Source organism: Bactrocera tryoni, unplaced genomic scaffold (assembly GCF_016617805.1).
Source record: "Bactrocera tryoni isolate S06 unplaced genomic scaffold, CSIRO_BtryS06_freeze2 scaffold_963, whole genome shotgun sequence".
NCBI lineage: Eukaryota > Metazoa > Arthropoda > Insecta > Diptera > Tephritidae > Bactrocera > Bactrocera tryoni.
Genome location: NW_024396614.1, coordinates 548,062 through 558,445, shown reverse-complemented (window position 1 = coordinate 558,445; position 10,384 = coordinate 548,062).

The window sequence follows — 10,384 nt, the reverse complement described above, 5'->3', positions numbered from 1 at the left end:
ATAAAACCAATGGCTTTTTGACAAACCGAGATTTCAAAAATATATATTTGTATGATTAGACGAGAACTCTTTTAAGTAAATAAGAGTTTTGAACGAAATTGATATAAAGATAACGTTTTACGTATTTGATAATATATGTAATCGCGAACTCTTTTAAGTTAATAAGAGTTTTAAAATGAAATAAATAATTAATCGCTTAAATTTGATTTAATTATTTATTAATGACCGGAAATATTGTATGTATTTTATTTTTCTGTGTATATTTCTTTTATATATACTTTATGTCCAAATGTCCTATAGGGTATACCTATAGGTGGATATTTTATTTATTATGTGCTAATGAGCGCTCGTTTTAGAGGTCACTGCACTTTGTACATATGCATGTATGTACATATGTATTACGCTTTGGTTTTTTACACAATCCTGCTTGTTTTTGTTGATCAAAAATCAAGGGGTATTGCGGGAAATATGCCAATGTGGACTTTGAAGCAATGTGCGTATCTACATACGTGACAATACACTTTTGTAAAAATTTTGTATTTTATAAAAATCCTTCTTTGTTATATTTATTGTTAAATATAATTTGTACCCGATGTCGATCGGGTATATTTTTCAGCATATATTGTATATATTTATATGCGCCCGCATGTGCACGCATGTATATAAGTATGTATATATGTATGTTCGTAAGAAAGAACTACGAAAAGAGAATTACCGACCGCAAATTCTCAAATTTACTTGTTTGTATGTATATACATATATATAATTTCTATAACTGCGCCGCATATATGTACATGCATATGTAAGTATATAAGTTCGCAATGACAAGAAGCCGCGAAAAGAAAGACAGATATTTAACTATGTCAACCAAACTCTATAGAGTCATTTCCTTCAGGCATTTCCATATACTGTTCAAAAATGGAAGAAATCGGATAATAACCACGCCCACCTCCCATACAAAGGTTATGTTGAAAATCACTAAAAGTGCGTTAACCGACTAACAAAAAACGTCAGAAACACTAAATTTTACGGAAGAAGTGGCAGAAGGAAGCTGCACCCAGCGTTTTTTAAAAATTGAAAATGGGCGTGGCGCCGCCCACTAATGAACCAAAAACCATATCTCAGGAACTACTCCAACGATTTCAATGAAATTCGCTACATAATATTTTCTTAACACCCTGATAACATGTACGAAATATGGGTGAAATCGGTTCACAACCACGCCTTCTTCCAATGTAACGCTATTTTGAATTCCATCTGATGCCTTCTCTGTATAATATGTACATTAGGAACCAATGATGATAGCGGAATAAAAGTTTACACAAATACGGTATTTGAAAAATATGTAAATGACGGATAATGAAATCCCGATTATCACTTTATCATGCGAGAGTATAAAATGTTCGGTGACGCCCGAACTTAGCCCTTCCTTACTTGTTTGTTTTAGTAATTGATGTTATTTACCGCGTCGTCGCGTCACCGTGATTAATTTTTGTTTTAAATTTATTTTATCCCTAGGACCATATACAAATAATTTTCTTGAGAATAAAACACCGACATTCACTCCCCTTTGACGAATGGAATAAAAAAGGATTTAACGGACGAAAGCGTAAGCTTGTAACGTGTGTGCGGATCGAGAACAAAAGTGGCCGGGCGCTGTCCGTCGGTCCCTTTTGTTAATTATGTGTGGTGTCATTGCGTGTGGTGTGAAAATTATGGTGTAGATGGTGATGGTTCGTATAATGCCGATTTGGTGAGTGCGGGGTGTGGGATGCAAAGATGGTGCGCATGATGCCGATGTGTTGAGTTGGTGTGTGTAGTGTGGAGTGAAGATGTGGTGTGTATGTGTGGGGCGTAGTTGTGTTATATTTAGAGGGGAGCGCAGAAGCTCATTTAGCCAACCACAAAAAAGAATGGGTCGATACGATTTTGTTGCGACTTTCGTAAAATAAACGAGAAGATACTGAGGGACGATTTCCCTATGACGCTTATAGACGAGGCACTGGACGGGCTACATGGAGAGCAGGTATTCACCACTTTAGACTTGAAGAACGGGTTTTACCACGTACCAGTTGAACGGAACTCCAGGAAGTACACCGCCTTCGTAACGGCTAACGGACAATATGAGTTCTGTTTCGTCCCTTTCGGTATAACAAATTCTCCAGCAGTGTTCTGCAGGTTTATTAGGGCAGTTTTTCAAGACATGATTCAAGACGGTACGGTGGTGGTATATATGGACGATATAGTCATCCCTACGAAAGAGATGCGGACAGGTCGCCAACAGTTAGAGAAGGTGTTAAATAGAGCAAGCGAATGGGGACTACGTTTAATTTGGCCAAAATGTCAAATTTTGAAGAGACAAATTCAAATGAAAAGGCCGAAGCGATTAAAAATTTTCCGATTCCTAGGAACATAAAGGAGTTGCAAAGATTTTTGGGGCTAACATCATTTTTTAGGAGGTTTATTCGTGATTACGCAAGGGTAGCCAAACCGCTGTCGGACCTCTTAAGAAAGGATGAGAAGTTCAGACTGGGAGACGTCCAGCTAGTGGCCTTCGCCGAATTGAAAGCCGCATTGGTTAAGGCTCCAGCATTACAGCTTTACAACCACAGGGCGGAAACAGAACTACACGCAGATGCATCGAAGTACGGTTACGGAGCAGTACTGCTCCAAAAGGACTCTGAGGACCAGCTGTTGCACCTTATAGCGTTTATGAGTCCACAATAGCGGGAGAAAGGTATAGCGCATTCGAACTCGAAGTACCTCGGTAACTAAGGCTTTAAAAAAGTGGCGGGTTTATCTGAAAGATATCCATTTTAAGATTGTGAGCGATTGCAACGCTTTTACAATGACGGTGAAAAAAGAGGTGTTCCAGACAGAATAATGAGATTGGGCCATGTATCTCCAGGAGTACGATTATGTAGTCGAACATAGGTCAGGAACGCGGATGAGACACGTAGACGCATTAAGTCGCGTATATCGTTTACTGATAGAGGACTCGTTGAAGTTTAGATTGAAGGAAGCTCAATTGCAAGACGATTGGACTAGAGCGGTAAGGAAAGCGTTAGAGAATGGACCCTGTGAGAAGTTTTATATAAGGAAAGGAATTGTTAGTTGTACCCGCGGGCATAGAAGAGGAGATTATAAAGTTAGCACAAAGGCAAGAACATTTTGCGGTTAAGAAAACGGAAGAGATTTTAAGTAAGAATTATTGTCAAACGCCAATGAAAAGGTGCAGAAAGTAGTCCAAGCATGTATCGAATGTATTATCGCGGATGCCAAGAGGAGGAAAAAGGAGGGTTTATTGACCCCAATCGATAAGTCTCAAGAACCATTGGGAACGCACCACATAGATCACGTGGGTCCGTTGACCGAAACCAGGAAGCAATATAACTACATTTTGGTAATAATAGACGGTTTTTCAAAGTTCGTGTGGTTGTACCCGAAAAAATCAACTGTGGTGGAAGAGGTAGTGGATAGATTAGAGAAGCATGCATCGATTTTTGGAAATCCGAGGCGGGTTGTTACAGATAGGGGGGCTGCCCTTACGGCAAATGCTTTCAAGGATTATTGCAACAAAGAAGGGATACAAAACTTGCAACGGGGGTTCCTCGTAGCAACGGTCAGGTAGAACGAGTGCATCGTATAATTATTCCAATGCTCTCAAAAATGTGTCAGAGCACTCCAACTCAGTGGTACCGACAAGTGCCGAAAGTTCAACAAATTATGAATAAAATCTCTCCACGTTGTACGGGGATATCACCATTCAAAATACTTACAGGTCTGAGTATGCGCACTTCAGATAGTCCAGAATTACAAACTAAGTTAGACGCGTGCGATCTCGATGGTGGTAAAATAACAATTCAATCTTTATTCTAGTTCATCTAGTTGCTTAGCCTAAATCTTAAAATTAACGGAACAAAACAGTTGGAATGGAAGTATACAGGTATGTACAAAAAGAGGTGAGTAATTCATTTTTTATAGTAATAGATTAAGGTAAGTATGTTTTATATTATTAGAGTAAGTAAATGAAAAGAAAACTTTTTAATTCAAATATAATATTTCAAAAATATATTTAAATTTAACTTAATTAAAATGTCTTTCGTTTTAGCTGTGGACATAAGTCACTTGACGCAACACCGGCCGCCTTGACAGGATCAGGATCCTTCAACTTCCATTGGCAGTAATGCGAGTTTGTGAATTGGGCGCTTAATGGTGCCCGCCTTTGTTGCCACGTCTGCCACTCGTACCTTGCCGTCTTGGCCTTCGACGATTGCGACGACGCGTCCGAGTACCCACTGCTTTGGCGGCATGTTGTCCTCGTGGACGAGGTCGTTGAGCTGCAGACTGCGTGTGGGGTGCAGCCACTTGTTGCGTTCCTGAAGGCCCGTCATGTAGGTAGCTGACAATTTCTGTCTTCTTCGTTCAGCATTATTTGGCGGTACATTTTAGTAATGTCTGCCGTTAAAGCGTACTTGTGTAAACGAAAACGAATAAGAGTTGAGTACAGTTCTTCTTAGATGGTTGGGCCATCAAAAGTGCATTCAATGAAATATGAGATGAAGTACGACTCGAAGCGTCAAAAACAACACGTAATCTGGTTGTTGTGCTTTCGGGTCTTAAAACGCATTGATGCGGAACGAAATAGTGTGGCTCACTCGGGATCTTATTGTTTGTTGGGCTCATGTGACCCAGCGCTCTGTTTTCATTCATAAAGTCAAGATACATTTTACGAAGTTCTGGATCTTTCAACGTTCTTCTCTCCAGGGCCTGAAACCGCCGAACTGCGGTTTCATAAGAGTGACCGAGTAACTTACGGTCAGCTATAAATGGCATTCTGACCTGAAGCCGTCCTGAAGACAATACTTGAGTTGTTTTCACGAAAAAATTTGCACACTCTTTTTGCTCTTGTGTGAATTTGATGCCAGTTTCTGAAGATAATTCTTCTAAAGCCCAAAACTTTTGGACCACCGAATTAATTGACGTTAAGTCATCTTCAGATTGGCATAATGTGCTAGTTGTAGTAGGAGGAGGATTAAGATTGCTGGCATATTTGCCAGACACAACCCACCCTAAAAGGGTTTTCTGTAGCGTTAGTTGATTAGGGCCACTTTTAATTTGGCCAACCGCCAACAGATCGAAACAGGTTTCTGCACCCAATAAGATATCAATCTTTTGAAGTGAAACCTTCTTATGGGAGGGTTTTGAAATCTCGATCGGCAACCTTTTTGGTGACGCTCGCTCTAACGTAGTAAGTAAGAGTGAGAGGCCTTCGTGTATCGTGCGAGAATGAGACGGAAGACTTTCTGTCTTTCATGTCATTCTCTGCGTTCAGGCAGAGAACTTAAAAGTATAGAGACGGTGCAAATCGAAATCTAAGGAATTCGCCGTGCTCTGGCTATTTAGCAGAATTGAGCACTTTCAGTGGCAGAAATATATGTAAAATGGCTGAGAATAAATAAAGAGAATTGCTTTGTAGAAAAATATACAAAATATATAAAGTCACAAAGAGAATGTAAGAAAGCATTCTCTGAGTGACATATGCATGCTTACTTATATTGTCACATGCGTGTATACATACATATGTATATTATTTCTTTGGCACATTTGTCTGTATGTTTACGAAAGCAAATGCGAGCCACATACATATGTACATACATTCATAATAACAAGTGTCGCACGCTTCTTTCGCATCTCCGTTGTCACGGTCAACCAATGGCCGAAACTTGCATTTTGTCAAAGAGTCAAGTGCTAAACACATTGAGCGCGAATACACTAGTTCTTATGGACACAGTTATATAGTTGTGAAGCTGCCTCAATAAATGTGTCCCTAAGAACGTGTGTATTCTAATATTTGACAAATGTCGCTTGCAGTCTGTCGCGCTCATTGTGTTCAGCACTTCTGTGATGATAGAAAATCCAAGCTGTGCCGAAAAAAATAAACGAATGGCCGTCAATTGTCACCGCTTCCCTTGCCGCTGTACAGCTGCGCCTACAAACCAGCATATGTGAAGCTGATTGACATTTAATTCATCATATTTATACTAATATTATTGTATCTTGAAAAAAGTATAATTATTATGATGAATAAATTAATATTTACTATCAAGAAGTGTTTGACACGTGATTAAAATGCGCCACGCCCCCGGTGGGGCCTTAGGGGCGAATCATACATTTTCTGAAAGCTCTTAAAATTACCTAACCGGTTGCAATTTATTTGACCCACCTAGGTCAAATACTTTAGCCCCTAGAGCGTTTTGAAGGTTAGAAAAAAAAATGTAATTTTTCTCAAATTGGAACATTTTTTTGTGAACCTTATCGCCAAGCCCCTGGTGGGGATAGAGGGGAGGTTGAGGGCTTTCCTGAAAGCCCCAGGTGTGAACTAACTCGCAAAATTAGTTTGATCCCCCCCGGCCCCATACCCCCCAAACTGTAGTGAAACAAAAGGGGGGCACATGGTGAAAACGGTACTTATCCTTGTTTTTGTGATAACTACTCACCTGTGCAATTCTTATCAGTGATTTATATATGTATGTAACGTACACATCTGCAGTTACATGAATCACATAGTTACCGTTATTATTTGATTCCCGTTTTTGTGCAAATGGCCGCCAAAAGTACATATAAATTTACCAATATTCTCGCAACCTCTTTTTCGCTTATTGCCACGCCCCCGGTGGGGCCTTAGGGGCGAATCATACATTTTCTGAAAGCTTTAAAATTACCTAACCGGTGCAATTTATTTGACCCACCTAGGTCAAATACTTTAGCCCCTAGAGCGTTTTGAAGGTTAGAAAAAAAATGTAATTTTTCTCAAATTGGAACATTTTTTGTGAACCTTATCGCCAAGCCCCTGGTGGGGATAGAGGGGAGGTTGAGGGCTTTCCTGAAAGCCCCAGGTGTGAACTAACTCGCAAAATTAGTTTGATCCCCCCCGGCCCCATACCCCCCAAACTGTAGTGAAACAAAAGGGGGGCACATGGTGAAAACGGTACTTATCCTTGTTTTTGTGATAACTACTCACCTGTGCAATTCTTATCAGTGATTTATATATGTATGTAACGTACACATCTGCAGTTACATGAATCACATAGTTACCGTTATTATTTGATTCCCGTTTTTGTGCAAATGGCCGCCAAAAGTACATATAAATTTACCAATATTCTCGCAACCTCTTTTTCGCTTATTGCCACGCCCCCGGTGGGGCCTTAGGGGCGAATCATACATTTTCTGAAAGCTCTTAAAATTACCTAACCGGTGCAATTTATTTGACCCACCTAGGTCAAATACTTTAGCCCCTAGAGCGTTTTGAAGGTTAGAAAAAAATGTAATTTTTCTCAAATTGGAACATTTTTTTGTGAACCTTATCGCCAAGCCCCTGGTGGGGATAGAGGGAGGTTGAGGGCTTTCCTGAAAGCCCCAGGTGTGAACTAACTCGCAAAATTAGTTTGATCCCCCGGCCCCATACCCCCAAACTGTAGTGAAACAAAAGGGGGCACATGGTGAAAACGGTACTTATCCTTGTTTTTGTGATAACTACTCACCTGTTCAATTCTTATCAGTGATTTATATATGTATGTAACGTACACATCTGCAGTTACATGAATCACATAGTTACCGTTATTATTTGATTCCCGTTTTTGTGCAAATGGCCGCCAAAAGTACATATAAATTTACCAATATTCTCGCAACCTCTTTTTCGCTTATTGCCACGCCCCGGTGGGCCTTAGGGGCGAATCATACATTTTCTGAAAGCTCTTAAAATTACCTAACCGGTGCAATTTATTTGACCCACCTAGGTCAAATACTTTAGCCCCTAGAGCGTTTTGAAGGTTAGAAAAAAAATGTAATTTTTCTCAAATTGGAACATTTTTTTGTGAACCTTATCGCCAAGCCCCTGGTGGGGATAGAGGGGAGGTTGAGGGCTTTCCTGAAAGCCCCAGGTGTGAACTAACTCGCAAAATTAGTTTGATCCCCGGCCCCATACCCCCAAACTGTAGTGAAACAAAAGGGGGCACATGGTGAAAACGGTACTTATCCTTGTTTTTGTGATAACTACTCACCTGTTCAATTCTTATCAGTGATTTATATATGTATGTAACGTACACATCTGCAGTTACATGAATCACATAGTTACCGTTATTATTTGATTCCCGTTTTTGTGCAAATGGCCGCCAAAAGTACATATAAATTTACCAATATTCTCGCAACCTCTTTTTTGCTTATTGCCACGCCCCCGGTGGGGCCTTAGGGGCGAATCATACATTTTCTGAAAGCTCTTAAAATTACCTAACCGGTGCAATTTATTTGACCCACCTAGGTCAAATACTTTAGCCCCTAGAGCGTTTTGAAGGTTAGAAAAAAAAATGTAATTTTTCTCAAATTGGAACATTTTTTTGTGAACCTTATCGCCAAGCCCCTGGTGGGGATAGAGGGGAGGTTGAGGGCTTTCCTGAAAGCCCCAGGTGTGAACTAACTCGCAAAATTACTTTGATCCCCCCCGGCCCCATACCCCCCCAATTGTAGTGAAACAAAAGGGGGGCACATGGTGAAAACGGTACTTATCCTTGTTTTTGTGATAACTACTCACCTGTTCAATTCTTATCAGTGATTTATATATGTATGTAACGTACACATCTGCAGTTACATGAATCACATAGTTACCGTTATTATTTGATTCCCGTTTTTGTGCAAATGGCCGCCAAAAGTACATATAAATTTACCAATATTCTCGCAACCTCTTTTTTGCTTATTGCCACGCCCCCGGTGGGGCCTTAGGGGCGAATCATACATTTTCTGAAAGCTCTTAAAATTACCTAACCGGTGCAATTTATTTGACCCACCTAGGTCAAATACTTTAGCCCCTAGAGCGTTTTGAAGGTTAGAAAAAAAAATGTAATTTTTCTCAAATTGGAACATTTTTTTGTGAACCTTATCGCCAAGCCCCTGGTGGGGATAGAGGGGAGGTTGAGGGCTTTCCTGAAAGCCCCAGGTGTGAACTAACTCGCAAAATTAGTTTGATCCCCCCCGGCCCCATACCCCCCCAATTGTAGTGAAACAAAAGGGGGGCACATGGTGAAAACGGTACTTATCCTTGTTTTTGTGATAACTACTCACCTGTTCAATTCTTATCAGTGATTTATATATGTATGTAACGTACAATCTGCAGTTACATGAATCACATAGTTACCGTTATTATTTGATTCCCGTTTTTGTGCAAATGGCCGCCAAAAGTACATATAAATTTACCAATATTCTCGCAACCTCTTTTTCGCTTATTGCCACGCCCCGGTGGGGCCTTAGGGCGAATCATACATTTTCTGAAAGCTCTTAAAATTACCTAACCGGTGCAATTTATTTGACCCACCTAGGTCAAATACTTTAGCCCCTAGAGCGTTTTGAAGGTTAGAAAAAAATGTAATTTTTCTCAAATTGGAACATTTTTTTGTGAACCTTATCGCCAAGCCCCTGGTGGGGATAGAGGGAGGTTGAGGGCTTTCCTGAAAGCCCCAGGTGTGAACTAACTCGCAAAATTAGTTTGATCCCCCGGCCCCATACCCCCAAACTGTAGTGAAACAAAAGGGGGCACATGGTGAAAACGGTACTTATCCTTGTTTTTGTGATAACTACTCACCTGTTCAATTCTTATCAGTGATTTATATATGTATGTAACGTACACATCCGCAGTTACATGAATCACATAGTTACCGTTATTATTTGATTCCCGTTTTTGTGCAAATGGCCGCCAAAAGTACATATAAATTTACCAATATTCTCGCAACCTCTTTTTCGCTTATTGCCACGCCCCGGTGGGGCCTTAGGGCGAATCATACATTTTCGAAAGCTCTTAAAATTACCTAACCGGTGCAATTTATTTGACCCACCTAGGTCAAATACTTTAGCCCCTAGAGCGTTTTGAAGGTTAGAAAAAAAATGTAATTTTTCTCAAATTGGAACATTTTTTTGTGAACCTTATCGCCAAGCCCCTGGTGGGGATAGAGGGGAGGTTGAGGGCTTTCCTGAAAGCCCCAGGTGTGAACTAACTCGCAAAATTAGTTTGATCCCCCGGCCCCATATCCCCAAACTGTAGTGAAACAAAAGGGGGGCACATGGTGAAAACGGTACTTATCCTTGTTTTTGTGATAACTACTCACCTGTTCAATTCTTATCAGTGATTTATATATGTATGTAACGTACACATCCGCAGTTACATGAATCACATAGTTACCGTTATTATTTGATTCCCGTTTTTGTGCAAATGGCCGCCAAAAGTACATATAAATTTACCAATATTCTCGCAACCTCTTTTTCGCTTATTGCCACGCCCCCGGTGGGGCCTTAGGGGCGAATCATACATTTTCTGAAAGCTCTTAAAATTACCTAA